This window comes from Monodon monoceros, unplaced genomic scaffold (assembly GCF_005190385.1).
Source record: "Monodon monoceros isolate NGI ecotype Baffin Bay Population unplaced genomic scaffold, NGI_Narwhal_1 Super_Scaffold_7, whole genome shotgun sequence".
Lineage (NCBI taxonomy): Eukaryota > Metazoa > Chordata > Mammalia > Artiodactyla > Monodontidae > Monodon > Monodon monoceros.
In genome coordinates this window covers 55,173,007-55,192,888 of record NW_021703784.1, presented here as the reverse complement: position 1 = coordinate 55,192,888, position 19,882 = coordinate 55,173,007, and the positions used below count along the sequence as shown (strand labels likewise).

General features: G+C 53.0%; 1 protein-coding gene and 1 pseudogene across 3 annotated transcripts in view; both read right to left on the bottom strand.

The window, feature by feature from the left end:
- The window catches only part of LOC114886765, a 2,190-nt pseudogene extending 1,122 nt beyond the window's left edge, over positions 1-1,068 (bottom strand).
- GDPD5 (glycerophosphodiester phosphodiesterase domain containing 5) overlaps positions 1-19,882 on the bottom strand; it is a 90,280-nt gene that overhangs the window by 45,641 nt on the left and 24,757 nt on the right. For 2 of the 3 annotated variants that reach the window (XM_029207712.1, XM_029207715.1), the window contains exon 2: positions 9,863-9,945. The gene's annotated coding sequence lies outside the window, so the exon portion shown is untranslated. Of the gene's footprint in view, positions 1-7,218; positions 7,363-9,862; positions 9,946-19,882 lie in introns of those variants that run through there. The other variant, XM_029207714.1, reaches the window with a different exon arrangement.

Genomic DNA, 19,882 nt, shown 5'->3' with positions numbered 1-19,882 from the left:
TTTTTTTTTTTTTTTTTTTGCGGTACGCGGGCCTCTCACTGTCGTGGCCTCTCCCATTGCGGGAGCACAGGCTCCGGACGCGCAGGCTCTGCGGCCATGGCTCACGGGCCCAGCCGCTCCGCAGCATGTGGGATCTTCCCGGACCGGGGCACGAACCCGTGTCCCCTGCACCGGCAGGTGGACTCTCAACCACTGCGCCACCAGGGAAGCCCCAAATATCATCTTTGATGACCTCTCCTAACTCATCTGCACCAGCATCAGAATGATCAGTAAACCAGGTGAAGAAGCTTTCTGGTTCCTCATGCTGTCTCTTCCTGCTGGCTTTATTCTACGTTTGACTTGAACATTTTGTCAAATCCTTTCCGGATTTCCTTTTGATTTCAGTGGACTTTGAAGATGGATCACCACTCTCATTCAGATGAAATTCTTTGGAGAGAACTTTATTTTCGAAGTGTTTTCATCAAAACAAAAATCTATTCTGTAACCTGATTTAATATCTTCAAATTCTGTCACTTTGACTCTTGTCAAATAATGCAGCACCTCTGCAAATAATGCAGTACTCCCCAAGGAGTACAGACACTTGTGGATGGTTAACAAATGCTGTTACCCCAAAATCTGGGATTTTGGCAATCAGTTCCGACCTCTACTGAAAAAATGGTTGGCAGAGTTTGTTATATTTCTGTTCTACTTTCAAAATCTCCTCCCTGGCTTGTTCGTTAAGTCTGTCTGTTTCATTTTGCGCTTCATCAATATATTCAATTGCTTCTTGCTGTTCTTTTTCTTCCTTCGGCAAGTTCGGAGAAGCAGGCGTTTCCTCTGGCCTGGAGGCAGGAGTCAGTCTCAGTTTCTTCGGTTTCTTTGCTTGGGGTGGAAGTGAAGACTTGTGTTTGGGGGCCATGCTGGGAGAAAAGCCAAGAATCCACCCAATGGGAGAAGCTTGTACCAGGAGCTCTGAGAACTCCAGCCACGTGTTTTTATACAGCCCACAAGATAAGAATGGTTTTTACATTTTTGAAGTAGTTGGGGGGAAAAACCAAAACAAAAATATGTTTTGATCCATGAAAATTATACGAGAGTCAAATTTCAGAGTCTGTAAATAAAGGTTTATTGGACGCAGGCCCACTCACTCGTTTATGTATTGTCTATGGCTGCTTTAAGTATAACTGCAGAGTTATGACAGAGACCATATGGCTCAGAAAGCCTAAAATACTTACTGCCCAGCCCTTTATAGGGAAAGTCTACTGACCCTGCAACCACGGGGCCACCATGGCCCCTGAACCGGTATTGTAAGTGCAGCATATGGTTGAGAAGGGAAAGGGTGCTGTGGGCACTTAACAGGTACAGGGAGGGTCTGGGCATGCTTCCCAGAGGCAGTGCTGAGCTGAGGCCTGTAGGATGAGCTCCCGTCTCTAACGCCCCAGAGGCCACACCATAGGGGCACCGGGCTTCAGGCCCACCAACTACTTCCACGTCTGGGCCTTGCTCAGGGCCTCTGCCTAACACCCCCTATCTCCCCCCACTCTCCAAGTGCTAACCTCAGCACAGGGATTACAGCCTCCTGTCCGAGTGCGGAGGCGCATTAGGAGCTTGCTGGGCACACTGACCGACCTGGAGCCTCCTAATTGCCGGGAATCGTCTGGTGCAGCCTCTGTGCCCGTGGCTCCCTGCGGAGGCATGCGGACATGGTGCAGCTGCTGGGGGCTCTCGGAGCCGTGTGGAGCCCAGGGCTTGGGGGACGGTATAGGATGGCGATGCTGCTGCAGTCAGCTTAGCACCCATGGGGTTGGGGAGGTCAGGAGTGGGGTCGGCAGGTAGGGGATCCTCTCAGCTTTACTCCTCTCTAGGAGGAGTGTGTGGGGAATTCCCTGGTGGTCCAGTGGTTAGGACTTGGCGCTTTCACGGCCAAGGGCCTGCGTTCGATCGCTAAGCTGGGAACTAAGATCCCACAAGCTGAACATTGTGGCCAAAAAAAAAAAAAAATGGAAGGAGTGTGTGCTCACATATGTACTCCCACATTCACAGCCTTCCAGAGGAGGTAGAAGGCCAGAGTCCACAGCCAGGGACCACGTCTCACCCTGTGAACCCCCAGATGAGGGTCTCTGCTGTCAGGTGGGCCACAACACCTGCCCCTACTTCCCCCGGAAGGGAGGAAGCAGCTAATATGTAGAAAGGGCCCTCGATTCACCCTGCCTTGGCCAATGACTTGCCCTGTAGCCAGAGCCACTCAGGGCTCTTCCCTGAGCCTTGGTTTCAGCTTTTGTCTTGACTTCCAAAAAAGGTCAGATGACTGGGGGTTGGGGGTGGGGCAGCGGTGCCAGGAGGGCACATGGCTGCAGTGACTGAGGCACGGCAGGTGGGCATTCTGCAGGCAGGGGCCCTGCCCTCCCATTCCTTTCCCAGGACCCCCACCCCCACCCCGACTCTGGGACTGATTCCCATGTGTCCTCTGCTCCCCCATCCCCCATGAATGAGCATTACAACCCACCCAGGAATGGAATTTCCATTTCAAATCTGGAAAAGAGGGAAGTAGAGCTGCCTGCACCAGGCCTCCAGCCGGGGACTCAGCTGACTGTGGCTCTTGGAACTATTTCCCTCCCCCCACATCCCCACCATGAATTTTCACACTATTCAGAACTGCAGGGGCATCTCTGAGAGGCAAACCTCTTCTCTCCTCTGCATGTTCTCCTGGGGCCATCAAGATAGCCAGCGGCTCCTTGCTGTCTCCAGGGGGGTCACCCAGACTCATCATGGGCACAGTGACCGCCTCATCACCCCCAACCTGCCTCTAACATCCCTCAAGACCCTTTTCTCAGCACACCCTTGGCCACTGCCAGGGCAGTGGCCCAGTCTCACCTCACCCCTGGATGGGGAATCCCTGCGGTGGGCCTTGCCCTGCCAATCCAAGGTCTCACCTGCAGTCAGAGTGAGTTTTTAGCAGACAAATGACCAGGATCTGGCTCCTCTAGCCTCAGCACTCCAGAACCTGCTGTCCCTTCATCTGGCTAACACCTCCTGACCCTTCGAGTCTCTGCTCAGATGTTACCTCCTCCGGGGAGCCTCCCCTGAGCCCCAGGTTTGGTTAGAGGGCTCCCGGCATCCCTCCTTCTTCCTGGGCAGCCTGTGGGAGCACCACTGACATGCCTGCTCCCCCAGGGGATAGCCTGAGTTATTCCCACTTCCCCAGTGGCCAGCACGGGGTAGCAAGGGGAGGCAGCCCTGGGGGCGTCCTGGACCACAATTCCGAGAAGGCTCGCAAGTTCCTGCTGCCCAGACCCTGAGCGGTCAGGACAAGCCCCCAGAGACCAGATTCTCCCCAGCTGCCCCCCTCCTGCCAGGGCTAATGGCATCACTTGCATCAGTTAAGTTCTCCAAGCCACCTCCCAGAGCTGCTGATATCAGCCAGGTTCCAAAGAAATCCTCAGCCTGGAGGCCCTGCCGGCTCTGGGACAAGAGAAAGCCCTCACCTCTTAGCCCGATGTTTGAGGGCCCTCCTCAGCCCAAAGTCTCATTTTCTGTCTGAATTCCTGGTCCCTGCCCCGAACTTCCACAGCCTCCTGTTTGCACAGGGAAGGGGCTTCAGGGGGGAGTCAGAAGGGAGACGGAGTGAGGGTCCGCTCGAAGGATGTAGGGGGTGGGCATACACCTCCAGGGGGCTCGCCCATCCTTACACCCTGGGAACGCACCTCACCCACTTCCCGTCTCCTCGTCCCTCCCCTGACTGGCAGGGTGCCCGGCCCTCACTGCCCCCAGACCCCGCTGCCTCAGGCCCCAGGCCTGCTCTCTTTCCTGAGAGTGGAAAGAGTCTCAGGCCAGGTGTCAGTGCCTGGATTGCAGCCTGGTCTCCTTCAACTGACTTGCGTGTGTGACCTTGGAGACTCATTTCACCTCTCTGAGGAATGGGCACTAGATGGAACGACACAAAAAGGACCCAAGGCTGCAATCAAAAGGAATGAAAATACTGACACATGCTACAACGTGAATGACTCTTGAAAACATTATGCTAAGAGAAGGAAGCTAGTTACAGAGGGTGGTGGGGGAGCTTGTGGGGCAGCATGCTGAGCACCGCACCTGTGTCAGCTCCCGATGAGAGCTGTCCAAAGTAGAGTTTGACAGTCTTCTTTTACAGGTTAGAAATATGGGCCCCAGGTGGATGGAGGAACAAACTGGGGTCCATCCAGACAATGGAATAGTGCTCAGCAGTAAAAAGAAATGAGCTATCAAGCCATAAAAATACATGAAGGGACCTCAAAAGCATATTGCTAAGTGACAGAAGCCAATGGGAAAGGCTGCATACTGTATGCTTTCACCATATGACATTCTGGAAAAGGGAAAACCAAGAAGTGGTAAAAAGATCAGTGGTGGCCAGGGGTTGGAGGTGGGGAGCACAGGGGATTTTTCGGGCAGTGAAACTATTCTGTATGATACTGTAATGATGGATACATGTCATTATACATTTGTCAAGCCCCACAGAATATATAACACAAAGAGTGAACCCTAATGTAGACTATGGACTTCAGTTAATAATATTGTAGCAACACTGGCTCATCAATTATAGCAAGCGTACCCCCCTAAGATAAGACGTTAATAATAGGCAAAACCATGGGGTAGGGGAAGGAGAGTATGTAGGAACTCTGTATTTTCCGATCAATTTTTCTAAAACTGTCACCAAAAAAATCATCTGTTAATTAAATACATATGTATTTAATTTAAATATCTATATCAATTGATCAATAGATAGCTGGATCAATAGATCTAGGCCTGAGAGATTACACGATTCACCCGAGGCCAGACAGCTACCCATGGAGAAGAGAGGATTTGAAACCAGGGCTGCCTCTAAAGCCTAGTCTTTCCATGGCACCAGCCCTAGATGGAGGGTCTGTCTGCTGCCCACGTTTCTACCGCCTTCCGTGTCCATGACAGCTGTAGCATGTGTCACTGAAAACTGCACCTCAAAGGGCCAAGTTCAATATTTTGGTTGGCAGCAGGGGCATGGACTGCGACCGAGAACTCTGGGCAGGAAAAAGGACCCCCCCCACATACAGTGGGTGCAGGGCTGGGGGAGACGGAGACCTGACCTCCTCCGGCAGCCTTCCCGGGGCCCAGGGAACAGGGCAGGGCGCACATGTGGAGGTGGAACCACGCCCTCCCCCTTCCCCCCTCCCAGGCCCGTCTCCTTGGCCATGGCCGCCCTCACTGGGCCTCAACCCTAGCCCAGACTCGGGGCTGGTGGCTGAGGCTGAGCTCAGCCACCAGCAGGCTGGGTGACCTCCACAAGCCTCTGGTCTCAGCTTTCCCGTCTGTATCATGGGATGGTGTGAACAACGTCGGATGATCTCCAAGGGCCTCTTCGGCGCTCAGCTTCTAAAAACCCTTTATCCACCTGCTCTCTCCCCATCCTCAGGAGATAAGCAGAGGTGGGGTTGCTCAAGGAGGATGGAAGGACAAATCCCACAGTCCTTGCCTGGTCTGGCGGGGAAGAGCCCCCTCCATTCCCAGGACCAATGGCTGGAATTCAGGAGCCTGCCGCCAACTGGAGCAGTCAAGATGAGGTTGAAAGCTGCAGGAAGGCCTGCGACGAGGTTAGAGGCCTGGTCATCCTGAACCCCAGGCCAGGGCTCTGCCCCTGTCCAGGTATCTCTACCATCTTTGACAGGGACCAAGGTATAGGTAGTCACGGCCTGGATAACTCACAATGACCCCAAACTTGACTTAAGAGTGAAACCCAAGGAGTAAAAGGCACAGGGCTGTGGGGACTCCTTCCCACAGTGCTCAGGGAACATGGCCTTCGAGCCAGACCAGGGCCTCCCTGTGGTCCTTCCTCACTGCATGCCCATCCCCTGTTCCCAATGCAGGTGTGCCTGTGAAACCATCATAGCTCTGCGATCCTCTGACCGCCTTGAGGCCTGGAAAACTCCTGCTCATCTCAGCGCAGCAGCTCCTCCTCCAGGAACTCAGCCCTGCCTGGGTCAGGGTCTCTTCTGGACCCAAAACTCCTGTGCTTCCTCTAGCCACACTGCAGGGAGGCTTCCTGGAGAGGGTGGATGTCAACAGAACTCAGAAATAAGGGAGGATTTGTAACACAAGGGGGGAAAGAAGGGGGCTCTAGGTAAGGGGACAGCACAGGGAAAGGGAGGGTGAGCAGGGCCTCTCCCAGGGCTGAGGGCTCCAGCAGTAAGTTAAGCCCCGTGTGGGTTCCATCTGGTTGTGATGGGGGTGTCTACTCCAACAGTAGCCTCCCAGCCCTCTGGGGACCCAGGGGCAGCAGGGCACCCCCGGGGCAGCTTGCCAGCTGGGCTATTTCTCCAAACAATCGACCAAACCCAAATCCACAAAACAAATCCCTGGCCCCAGAGCTGGGGCTGGAGATGCGGGGACAGAGCTGATTCTGGGACCTCCCACTCCCAGACCATCCGATCCCACGTCCCACCCTACTGCTCTCCAGCACAGCCTCCTATGCTTAGCTTTTGAGGAACGCTCAAAGAGTCACTACATTTCCCGCTCATCAGATGGCTTAAACTGAGAGATGTGGGCCGCTACACCTCACTGTGTGGCCCTGAGCGAGTCACTCCACTTCTCTGGGCCTCAGAGAAAGCCCTAGATTCTAATGAAATCAGCAGAGAAGACAGGCAGTTGTAGGGAGGAAGGAAGTCTGTCACTGAGGCAGCTGCCGGTGGGGAGAAGCTGGGGGAGGAGGTGCCGGGAAGGAGGCCTGGTGGGCCAGTGGCCCCGTCATGGCCGCTCATTCTTTGGGGGAAAAGCTACTCAGTGGCTTAGGCTGGGGCTCAACAGGAGCTGTCAAAGAATCAATCATGCCATAATTAGGGTCATTGTTAATCTCTTTCCACCGTGGTGCCAGGACCTCCTGTTTACCCAACACTTCTGTCCCAGAAGACTTCTCATTGCTCCTCCTCTGGGGAAACTCCCAGCAGGCTTGCTTCACCCCAGTCGTGGGTCCCCTTCTGTCCCTCCGGGCTGCCCTCCTGTAGGGGGCACTTCCTGCTTCTCCTTCAGGAAGGGCTGGCTTCCTCGGAAACGTGGCCTCTGGTATTATCTGTTCCATACCCAATTTACTCATTCAGTGTATGTTTAAGAAGCCTCTGCTGTGTGCCAGGCACTGCTGGGACCTGAGAGAGATTCACCGAGAATCCAATGTGGCCCTTCCTTTCAGGGAGACAGTCTCATCGCAGCAACAGCAGCTACAATTACAACCACACTCACAGTGCTCTGCAGTGTACAAGGAGCCTCCACACACATCGTCTCACTGAAGCATGGCCCCAACTCCACGGGTAAGTACCGGATCCCCATTTTATGGACGAGGAGGTTGAGGCTGGTGGAGGGCAGGGCACGTTTGCTGAGCTGCACCCTTGGTTAAGGCCCTTGGGGGACAGACCTGCATGTTTGGGGCCATAGGCTGAACGGGGATCAGGCTCAGGACCCTGCCCAGGGCCCTTGGGTTCTCTTGGCACAGAGAGGACCTCTCTTTGGATCTCTTTCCCCAGGTCAGCGCTATGAGCTTGGGCTCAGCATTCACCAGGAACAGCCTTCACACTCTCTAAACCAGAGTCTTAGAATCACCTCCCCCAGGGCTCTTATAATCATGGAATCCTGGCACAATCCGACAGGGATCTTAGAACTAACCCCGGATTCCAGAATATGAAAGTCATCAAGTGTCAGCACCAGGAAAGACCTGGAGCTATTCCATCCAGCCTCCCCTCCCTGCAGAAATCCTCTGCACAGCCTCTAGTGGTGGGTCCCCGGCACAGTGGCCCCTCCCTCCCTGGAGGGCCGAGCGGTTCCCTCTTTAAATGGGGACAGAAGGAAGGCCCTCCTAAGAGGAGGGGCCTGCCCCCAGCCCCCCCTCCGCCCACCAGCACTGACAGGTTCTCCCTGCAGTGAGCAAAGGGCCAGGCCAGGGGCCTGGTCAGGGGAGAGACTTTCACCATCCTCTCACCCCTGGTGGACGCCCCAGCCCCTCCCAGGCACAGGAACCAGGCTGACTTTTTCCGCTGCCTCTCCCTGGGTCTCTGGAAGGAGGCGGCCCTGAAGAGGAGGAGGAGAGGAGGAAGCTGAGTCCGGCAGAGACGTGCACTGAGCAGACTCCTCTCTGCCCAGTTTTTAGCCCCTGAGGGAACGGAGAGCAATGATTTACGTTATTTATTTATGTAAAACAGCAGAGTTATTAGACAAACAGGCTTCCCAGGCAGGCCCTGGGGATGGGAGGAGAAGCAGGTCTTGCCGTTTTAGGAATCTCCTTCTGCTTCCTTCCCCTCACACCTACCTGTCTAGCCTCACCTGCCCCTGGCCCTCCTCACGCGGCTGTGCTCCGAGCACACGGCACCTCCCAGCCTCCCCCCTCCCCCGTACCTTTGCTCATGCTGGGCCCTCTGCCACGAGAACCCTCACCCTACCCCCCCAATCCAAATCCCAACCATCTTAACAAATGCACCCTGGACAAAGCTTGGTCTGATCCCCCCGCAGAAGCCCACTGCTTCTTCCCTTTGTTCTCGAATCACCAGGCAGAGCTCTTGAGACATGATCATAGGCCTCTGAGCATAGTAATTATCTGCTTCTGTGGCTGCCTCGCCCGCCAGGCTGAGAGCTTCCCCAGGCGGAGACTTCGGATCCATTTGGCCCAGCTTTTCTGAAGAGCCACAGTATCTGCGACCCTGCGGGTGACAGGGACACGCGATACCCCAGGCCCCGTCCCTGCTAGAGGAATCACTGGACGGGGGCCCTGTGTTCCTGCACTGGGCCAGCACCAAGGAGGCACGCATTTATACGTCAGTCAGAAAAGTGGTTAAATGTGCAAAGGAAGGAAAGAAAGAACCCATCAGAGCCTCTTAAACCACCCAATTGCAGGGCCACTTCGGAGTCTGTTCCCAATTCTGCCTCTGAATAATTATTAGCCTTTTCCCTATTTACAGGAAAAATTAAATTACTAAAAAAGCTCTCAGGTATTTTCTCCCACAATTTTTTGAAACCTCTGCTATCTGTTCCAGGTCTAGTACAAGATGACCTCAGATTTAGCACAGAATACTGACTTTCTCACTGCCACTTGCATCTCTCTTCATCACAGTGCTCTGTGACGAGCAGCAGCCCTGCCACTCAGGCAAGTCTGAGAACCTGGGGCCTAAGCTTTTCTTCCCCTCTTTCAGGTTTCCAGGTTTCCTTTCTAAAAACCGACCTTGCCTGAATGCTGAGGAAGAAAGTCCCAGGGGTTGGCTGGTCCAGTAAACCTTGAAGGTTCATGCTCAGTCCATGATTCAAGGCCTCTAATTCCACCATTTACCATTCATTCCTTTGGCTGAAGCATCACTCACTCTGGGATTCTCTCTTAAAATACAAATCTCCCCTGGAAATGGGAGCCCATTAAACCTCCAAACTGAAGGTCAAGGAAACTTAGTTTAACGCCTGGCTCTAGAGAGGCAGTAAATCATAGGGGTTAGGAATGTGAACCCAGAGCCAGCCTGCCAAGTTTGAAACCTAGTTCTACCACTTACTAACTGAGCAGGTTCCTTAATGCCTCTAGACCTCAGTCTCCTTATCTATAAAGTGGGGATAATAATAGCACCAACCTCATGGGCTGTTGTGAGGATTGAATGATCTAATATGTGTGAGGTGCTTTAGATAAGTACCTAGTCCACTGGAGAAAGCAAGAGACAACTCTACTCAGAGTTTCTGTTTTTGTTTTTTCTTGCTTGTAAAATGGAAAAATAATCCTTGTTTCCTCTGCCTTTTCCCATGAACTGTAGAGTACAGCTCCCGTGAGAGAGCGAACATCTTTCTAGAACCCAGTGGGCTGCTCTCTGCAGCTTCCCTCTAACTCCTTTCCCCCCACCTCCTTCCTTGCTTTTTCCTTTACCTGGAAGAAGGCACCAGTGGCTGTGAGCTGGGCTCCTGGGGGGTCCTGTCCACAGAGGTGGTGATGTCACTTCAGTGGGAGAGCTGAGGGGACAAACCCAGTCAGATTACACATCAGTCCATCCTGCCTTCTCCCCTCCCACCCGGCCCTTAGTAAGCCCCCGCCCTGTGCCCACCCCACGCTTGGTATGGGGACCAGGGATGGGTCACATCTAGTCCCTGCCCTGGGGAAGCCGCCAGGCCGGTGGGAGAGCCAAGGAGACGTACGTGATCCAGTCGTGTGCTATGAGACCCCACACAAGCACCTCCACATATGCTGCCCCCAAACCAGCCCCAAACCCAAACCCAGTACAACCCGCTGTGTGAACCACTCCTGCCCCACCAGGGCCCACAGAAACATGATCCAAGGTCCAGCCACCCTGGGGTGAAACCTGGGGCTATGCCTGGCTCCTGGGAGGCAGAGGCCCGTTCCTGCTGCCCAGGGACCTGCTTCTTTGGAGGCAGACGCCAGACCAGCTGTTCTAAAGCAGCCGCTGAGGGAGGGCTGGGTGGGCTGGAGGAGGGACCTGGGGCACCGCAATTATGTGGCTGACTTCAGACTCATGCCCCGCCTCCCCCATCACCAGCTCCTACAGCTGGCAGGGCAGCCCTCCTGCCCAGGAACTGGGAGGAGAGATGGTCCTGACAGGCCTTGGGGAGAAGGGGAGAGGGGGAGAGGGGAGGGGGTGCTGGGTCAGCACTGCAGGCTGCAGAGGGTGTCGCCACATTGCCCACTAGGGGACACTGAGGCTGGCAGGGCCTGTGTCACCCAGAGAGTCAGAGTCAGAGCCAGGGTGGGACCCAGGGCAGGGGTGGCTCAGGCCTGGTGTCCAGCCCAATCCCATTCCGACATAAGAACTTTCTCCAATCTGATCGGGCCCTGGAGCCTCATACCAGCAAGAAATACAAACAAGACTCAGCCTTGGATGGGAGGGGGATAGAGGTGGACTCACAGAAGCTTGGAAATGACATCCAGCTACTGAGAGATGGACTCCTGGGGCACCCCCAGCCCTGCCTCCCTCCACTTCCAGTCCCCAGGTTTCTCACAGAGCCCTGAATGCACTGCACTTTACAGTTTATAAAACACTTATTTTCTTCATCTCCCACAACGATCCTAAGGCCTAAGTGACAGAGGGAATAGAAACAGAGCAGGGCTAAGTGTCCATCATCGGATGAATGGATAAAGAAGATGTGGCACATGTATACAATGCAATATTACTCAGCCATAAAAAGAAACGAAATTGAGCTATTTGTAATGAGTGGATAGACCTAGAGTCTGTCCTACAGAGTGAAGTAAGTCAGAAAGAGAGAGACAAATACCGTATGCTAACACATATATGGAATTTAAGGGGAAAAAAAGTGATGAAGAACCTAGGGGTAAGACAGGAATAAAGACACAGACCTAACAGAGAATGCACTTGAGGATATGGGGGGGGGAGGGTAAGCTGTGACAAAGCGAGAGAGAGGCATGGACATATATACACTACCAAACGTAAGGTAGATAGCTAGTGGGAAGCAGCCACATAGCACAGGGAGATCAGCTCGGTGCTTTGTGACCCCCTGGAGGGGTGGGATAGGGAGGGTGGGAGGGAGGGAGATGCAAGAGGGAAGAGATATAGGAACATATGTATATGTATGACTGATTCACTTTGTTGTAAAGCAGAAACTAACACACCATTGTAAAGCAATTATACTCCAATAAAGATGTAAAAAAAAAATAAATAGAGCAGGGCTTCTCAAACAAATCACCTAGAGATCTTGTTAAAAGGCAGTCCAACTCAGTAGGTCTAGGCTGGGGTCTGAGATTCTACAATTTTTTACAAGCTCCTGGGTGATACCTTGCTGCAGGTCCAGGGACCACAGTTTGAGTAGCAAGAACATAGTTGTTAATGGCATGGACACTGGGGTCAAACTGCCTAAGTTAGGATCTTGGCTCTTACTGTGTGACCTTGGGCAAGTTACTTAACCTCTCTGTGCCCCAATCTCCTTATGTATAAAACAATAATCATAATAATAAAACCTACCCCATAGGGTTGATGTGAGAATTAAACTATGTAAAATGCTTAAACTGATGATGATTATTTCAAAATTTTTAATGGAGTCTCTGAGAGATGGACACATTCAGCAAGGTGGCAGAGCCAGAATTCAAACACAAATCTCTTAATGGAAATCCTGTAATAACAACTTGCCACATGTCACAGCCAGCAAGCCCTCCGCCATTAGACAGACATGGATACTGAAGCCCGGAGAGCGGCTGGGAACTGACAAGGTCACCAGAAAGTTGGTGTCGGAAATTCAAGTCCATGACCCCCAGCCTACTGCTCTTTCCATCACACCTCACTGCCCTACAAGGAAGAAAAAGCATCACAAGTTCCCCCTGAGGGAGACCCAGCTCTGCTGTCGGCCCCCACCTGGGCAGCAGCTACCCTGGAAACCAGATGTGTGTAGGAGTGGCTGGATGCGGACGCTGCCCTCATGCCCACCGTGGCCCCAATTCCCCTGCACTCTCAGAGCCCTGCCTGCCAGGCTGGGCGAGAACAGTCTAGCATCCTCCTTCCATGGCCCAGCTCTTACATCCAGTCTGTGGCACTGCTCCGTCTCATGATCACCCAGCCTGGGTACCAGGCAGGGCGGGATGCGGCCGGGGCCCATCTCTATCCCCACCTTGGCTTCCCAGGATGGGGCCAGTGGGAGCTTATGAGTCACGTGAAGGAAGTGCTTGGCCCCAAACAGGAAGTGGCTCTTCAGGCAGAACTACTGACTCCCACCCCCAGGAGCTCCCCAGGGCAGGTGCCTCGGTGACAGAGTCTGGTGAAGGAAGGGAAGCTGATTGGGACCTAGCGACACATATTCAGATTTTACCTGAAACTCAAAAGCCACCACCCATCGTCTGCATTGTGAAACCCGGCCGGAGGGCTTCTCTGCTGTATGATCTTATGTACATCAGTGCCCCTCTCTGAGCCTCAACTCCCTCGTCTGTAGGATCACCGGGCTGCACTACAAGACTGCTATAGCCTGGCATTCCACGATGAAATAAAGGATTGGAGGACGTGAATATAGGTTTTAAATAAATGAACAAAAGCATATGTGAAAGAGATGAATGAGTGTATGCCGATACCTAGATTTAAGCTCCAGCTCTAGCGTAAGCACCGTCATTTATCTCTCGTTAGCTGCAGGATAGACATCTATCTCATGGGCAAGAAGACATCCCCTGAAACACCCTTAGGTGCAGGGAAGAAGGGCTACTGCCCTGAGCCCCGCACATCACAAACACACACTCACAAATAAATACATTACAGAACATACAGGAGCTTCTGTCACACAACACCCATGGGACCCACAAGCCTAATCCGCTCCCCTAACACTGCTCAGGCCTCTAAGAAACTCTTCATTTCTTGGGTTTGAAGAACAAAAGGTGATTGTGCCCAGATGAAGGTCTGAGGGTTGCACAGTGGCTGACAGGGGCAAGGGTGGGAAAGGGAGGGAAACAGGATGCTACTGGGGGGGGGACGGGAGGGATGGAGGAAGGGCACTAAGTGGCAAGAATGTTTTGCGGGGCAGACAAATTAAACTTGTCAAATCCTTTCAGAGAGCAACAACTTCTTACATAACAAAGTATCCGCTTCCCAGTAATGTTGAGCATCTTTTTTTTTTTTTTTTGGCTTTTCTCCCTGTTCCAATTTGTGGTTCTAAAAGTACTCATGAATTAGTGTGGTATTCACAATAAATGCACATGGCAGCTGAGGAACATCTTACAGTATTTAACAATTCATATTACTTGGATTAATGTAACATGAAATGAGATACTAATTCTTTTATTTTTTTTGCAGTATGCGGGCCTCTCATTGTTGTGGCCTCTCCCATTGCAGAGCACAGGCTCCGGACGCGCAGGCTCAGTGGCCATGGCTCACGGGCCCAGCCGCTCCGCAGCATGTGGGATCTTCCCGGACCGGGGCACGAACCTGTGTCCCCTGCATCGGCAGGCGGACTCTCAGCCACTGCGCCACCAGGGAAGCCCTTTTTTTAAAAAATTTTATTTATTTTTTGGCTACATTGGGTCTTAGTTGCTGTGCGTGGGCTTTCTCTAGTTGTGGCGACCGGGTCTACTCTTTGTTGCAGTGCCTGGGCTTCTCATTGCGGGGGCTTCTCTTGTTGTGGAGCACGGGCTCTAGGCGTGCGGGCTTCAGCAGTTGTGGCACGCGGGCTCAGTAGCTGTGGCTCGTGGGCTCTAGAGCACAGGCTCAGTAGTTGCAGTGCACAGGCTTAGTTGCTCTGTGACATGTGGGATCTTCCCAGACCAGGGCTCAAACCCATGTCCCCTGCATTGGCAGGCGGATTCTTAACCACTGCACCACCAGGGAAGTCCCATGAAATGTGGTACTAATTCTTTACACTGGCAACTAGATGGACATTAATCACAACTATGAATAGTTTAATTTTTATAAAATCTTTAAAAATTTGAATTACTATATCATGTCTATTTAAATAATTGTATTTTAAAATTGGATATTCATTAATTATGATGTCTATAGTTTTAATTTCCTAGATAATTTCAAGGAATAAAAACAACTTTTGAAAATATAAATTTTCCTTTCTTTACATTCAATTTACATTTTTGATGGAAATATATTCAAATTCTATACACTCTAAATACAACTGCATTTTATTTTTGATCCTTTAGATTATTACCATCCATACACAATTTCCAAATGATGTGAAAAATCTTGATTATAACAATTATAGTCATCTTGCTAAAATGAAGACAATAAAATATATTTTATGAAATATGTCTTATTACTCATCCAAATGCCACCAGCCCACCAACAAAACACCCAGATGTGTAATAATAATTAAATTGTCTTCCTTGATATTTTGTCCCTTTCAGTTACATAAAACCATAACTTTACAAGGTGGGAAAATGAAACTTATCTTATTTACTAGTTTCTTGGTTTGTTTTGTAACCTTCCAATATCTGACAAACATATACTGCATGCCTCTGTTTGTATTTTTGTCCTGGGCCCTGCAAATTTTGAGCCATGCCTGTCTGCCGACTCCCTGCCCACCAGCTCCCTTTGGTGGGGCCCAGGCCACCCACGCTGGTCGCCTCTTCTCGCTGAGGATCAGCTGGGTGTCAAGCCAGCCCTGTCCTCCTGAGTCTGCCTTTTAGAAAGTGCTCCTCACGTGAAAAGTCCTCATGCTTAGATGAGGGACTTATTTCCAGAGCTGATTCGAATACCCTTCAAGGGCAGTGGCCATGACTTGACTGCCAGATTCTCCCACAGACCTGGTATTCCTTGAAGTCCCTTACATTCCAGCACCATCAGCAAAGGGACCCGGATGGGAGGGCCCAGCAGCCTCTGGTCCACCGGTAGCGCCCATTGGCTCAGACTGAGCGAATGGTCCATGGTCCCCACAACTGGTTTTCTCCTCCTCTGTACCCTCGCTCTGTCCACCTCTACCCATGACCCCCTCCTGCCCCCTTACTCTGGGCCTACCGGTCACAGTGACCCCCTTTGGGCTAAAGCCACCAGAATGCACCCTCAGCCCCATGACATCTGGGCTGACAAATCTCCACATTCTGGACTTCCCTGGTGGCACAGTGGTTAAGAATCTGCCTGCCAGTGCAGGGGACACGGGTTCAAGCCCTGGTCTGGGAAGATCCCACGTGCCGCGGAGCAACTAAGCCCATGAGCCACTACTACAGAGCCTGCGCTCTAGAGCCTACGAGCCACAATTGCTGAGCCCACACGCTGTAACTGTTAAGTCCATGCGCTGCAACTACTGAAGCCCACACACAACGAAGAGTAGCCCCTGCTCACCGCAACTAGAGGAAGCCCGCGCACAGCAACGAAGACCCAAAGCAGCCAATAATAAACAAATAAATTTATATATTAAAAAAAACCCTCCAAATTCCCTGCTTGCCACCTTCCCAGCCTCTTTCACAAAGAGCTTCCAGAACCTGGGTTCTGGAAAGGGGCAGGGTAGTGGTGTTGGAGACTGAGAGCCGGGAGACCTGGGTTCTGGGTGTGGCCTGGCCACTGAAAGGCAGGTCGGTGTCATCTCTAGGCTCAGGGTCTTTACTTGTCAGACGGGGATACTGCAACCAGCCCAGAATGCCTCATGGGATGAACAGGATAACCCAGTGAGCAGGACCTGATGGGGCTTTGGAAACTGTAAAGTACTGAACCATGTGATGGAGGCTCACCTCATCTCTTGTGTTTCCTACTCGGCCTGGCCCATGTGGAGTCCATCTACTAAGACACCGTCCACCATTTAAGGAGGGCTGGCCACAGCCTTGTAAGAGGCTGACATTCCCTGTCTGTCTTCTCACTTACCCCTCTTAGCCTCCCACTACAGTACATTCTACAGATGCCAAAGCGGAGGCTCAAGGGAGTTTGAGTCCCATGCTCAAGGGCACAGCTAAGCAAGTGGCAGAGCCAGGATTCATACTTTGTCTGACTCCCAAGCCAGGCTAGACAACATAAATCCAATCACCAACACACATTTCCTGAGCTCTCCGGTGTGCCAGGGGAGGCCTGAGGCTGGGTGGACAGACCTGCTGGAGGAGCCCACAGTCTACGGTACAGACAGACACGCGGAGAGGGCCTGTGAACAAAGGAGGCATCCTGCCTGGGGAAGGGTGCAGGAGGGCCTTGGTGGTAGATCAAAGCCACCTCTCAGCCTAGCCCAGGTAGCAACAGATACCCAGGAGTGAGCAAACTTGCTTCCCCTGCACCCACCACCTGGCCAGCCCCTCATGCCTGCTCCTGGGTGGAGCGGGGCCCTAGACATTTCGGACCACCTCCTCCTCTGGGGCCCCTACCTCATGTCCACCTTCACCCCTAGGGTCTGCAGATTCCCCAGGCTTCAGGACAGGGTGCAGCCTTGCAACAGACTAGACATTAAGACTAGTGAAAGAAGGATCCTGCCCATCTGAGCATGCAACCCCTTACCCAGTAGGTGATCAGAGGAGCTAATGACTAAACAGCAGTGACTGACCACTCTGGTACCCGGCTCAGCTCATCCTGACTGCAGGGAGGTTAGCTCAGGCTCTGAATCAGACTGAGGCTGGTGGGGACCAGAGCAGAGCTGGTAAAAAGTAAGGCGCTCAGATAAGCAGTCACAGGGGGTTGGGGGTAATGGGTCCTGGCCCTCTCACCTCCACCCTTTCACTATGTGAACAGAAGCAGATCACTCTACCTCTCTGGGTACGAGTCAAGCTGGGATTAACACCACATTGAAATCATCTGATTTTAGGTGGGCGCACATAAAACTTCGGTCAGAAACACGGGTCGCGGAGGCTCAGAGAGGCCAGGTGACTTGACCAAGGTTACACAACAGGTGACAGAGTCTGGACTAGAACCCAGGCCTGTCATGCTCTGCGGGGCTAGACTCCCAGAGGTCAGGGTGGAGAGGCCAGATTAGGGTGACATCCCTTGTGATAACACAGGTGCAGGAGAGGGGCTGGGACAAGTTCCATCAGGGCCAACCCAGGCTGACATCACCAGTTAAAGTCATCATAGTCAGAGTCGTGGAAGCACAACTTCTGTTTATTTGTTCCTGGGACACGCTGACCAGCACGTGCTCCCTGAGCACTTTCTATGGAAGAAGCTCCGTAGAGCTGAGCCCGCGCTCCACAACTACTGAAGCCCGCGCACCTAGAGCCCGTGCTCCGCAACAAGAGAAGCCACCGCAATGAGCCTGCGTACCGCAACGAAGAGCAGCCCCCGCTCGCCGCAACTAGAGAAAGCTCACACGCAGCAACGAAGACCCAACGCAGCCCAAAATAAATAAATTCAGGTGGGGGATAGGTCCCTGGGCCTCAGTTTCCTCCGTGGCGCTCGGTGCTTCCATGGGTCTGTGCCACCTCCTGACCGTCACTAATCCCCACTAGGCGGTGCAGGCAGGGCTGGAGGTGGGGTGGCACAGAGGCAGACTTCTCTGGAAGGGGCTATATCAGGGCATCAGACCAGCTCTGGCACGGCTGGATCGACTGCCTGACGTCAAGTAGTCAGGAAGAACCCTGGGGGCTGGGGCCAGGTCCGCTGGCTGGGGAGCTCTGAGGGATTCTGCCTCTGGGAGCTGAGAGACAGTGACAGAGCCTGGGGCTGGGGGAACAATGGGGGCTCAGGGCAGCCCTCAGAAGGTCCTGTCTGCTGCTGACTACATACACGATCCTGGGGTACCCATTCTGCAACCCCTTTCTAACAGGTGGGCAGAGCTGACACTTAATCGGTGCTTCCTCTGAGCCAGGTTCCGCCTGGAGAACTCTGCCTCTGTTGTCTCCACCCACGTCCCCTGGGACCCCCTCTCCATTCTGAGTCATTCCAGGTTGCACTGTCCCTTCCAAAAGCCGAGAACTGCAGGGGCGTGTGGGTGAGCTGCCGTCAGGCTGCCTGAATCCCTTCGCCTGTGGGCATGGCTGTTGCCCAGGGCCCCTTTACCAGGGACCCCCTGGGCAAGGTCTAAGTGCTGCAGCACGCTTGCCCCTGGCAGCCAGCTCTGGGGACTAAGCCAAGTACCCCCTCCGAGGGGCTTGACTTGAAGTCACACTCTTGCTTCTCCTTCTCTTTCTGGTTCTACTTTCCCTACCCCCTTAGCAGTTTTCTTCGCCCTGGAAAACTTCTTAGTAAGTCACCCTCACACGAATCCTTATTTCAGTGTCTGCTTCTAGATCCCCCAACCTCAGACAATTATGAGGTTAAGTGCCATTAGTTTTCCCATTTCAGAGATGAGGAAATTGAGGCTCAGAGACTCAAAGTTGTCAAAGACCCCCACGCAGCAGGCATCAGAACACAGACTGGAATTGAGGTCAGCCCCATACAAAGCCTGAGCACTGACCCCTCTTGTCCACCGCCAGTATCATCGGAGCCTGTTTACATCTCAAATGCCATCCCCTCCTGGCCATCTGAGCTAATCTTTCTTTTTCTTTCTTTTGTTTTTTTTTTTTTTTAATTGGAAGGAAAGCAGGAGACTCTGTAGATGATCCAAGGGGGATGACTAAGTCCTTAGATTCCTCTCGTTGGCTCAGATCCTGTTTTGGTCAATCCTTGTGAATCAGGGTGGGTCTGACATTCTGGGAATGCAGGGAGACTTCAAACCAACTTCACGAAAACAAGTTGTAAAAACACTGGCCGCCACTCAAAGCGGCCTGCTGATGAGCTTGGCTCCACGGAGCAGGGCTGAACAAGTTCACCAGAAGGGAACACACAGCAGGAAAGACTTAGGCTAGACCCAGAGGAAGAACTTCCCAGTAACTGGGAGCTGGCCCAGGCATGGTCATGGCCTCTTTGGGAGCAGGTGAATTGACGTCCTGACCTTCCCAGGCCTTACTGGTCTGAAGCAGCTATGAAGTCCCCTTGGTGAGCGCTGAAGACAAAACCACGGGAGGCCAACTCCGCCAGCCCCGAGCTTCAACCACTGACCTGGAACCTGGTTTATGAGGGTGCTCTGAGTTTGTGCGGTTTCTGCCTCCTAGGAGGTCAAAAGTGGGGGCCGCCGATCCTCACACCCACACCCAGTGTGGATGGAGGCCCTGCAGCTGGCAGAACTCAGGGTGGCACCTCCCCTGCCCCTGCTCTCTGCAGCCAACCCTCCGGGGTGCAGAGGGCCATAGCAGGTGTTTATAGGTGCGCATCTCCCAGTTCATTCCCCTCCACCCCTTTCCAGCTAGCACTCCCTTCGCCCCTTCCTTCTCATCCAAATTTCTGAAAGACTTATCGACACCCACGTCCCCACTTCCTCCCTCCCACCTGTTTCTAAATCCACCGCCCTCTGCTCCCACCAAGTTCAACGATGCCCTCCACGTGAGGAAGCTGCCTGGACGGTTCACTCCTCCCTGACACATTGGCCCTCGCCCTCCTGGAAACGTCCTCCTTCCCTGGCTTCCAGGACACCAGTTGCTCCGGTTTCTCTCCTCCCCCTCCGGCTGCCCCCCTGTGCCTTAGCTGGCTTCCCTCTCTGCCCGGCCCAGCCCCTCCCT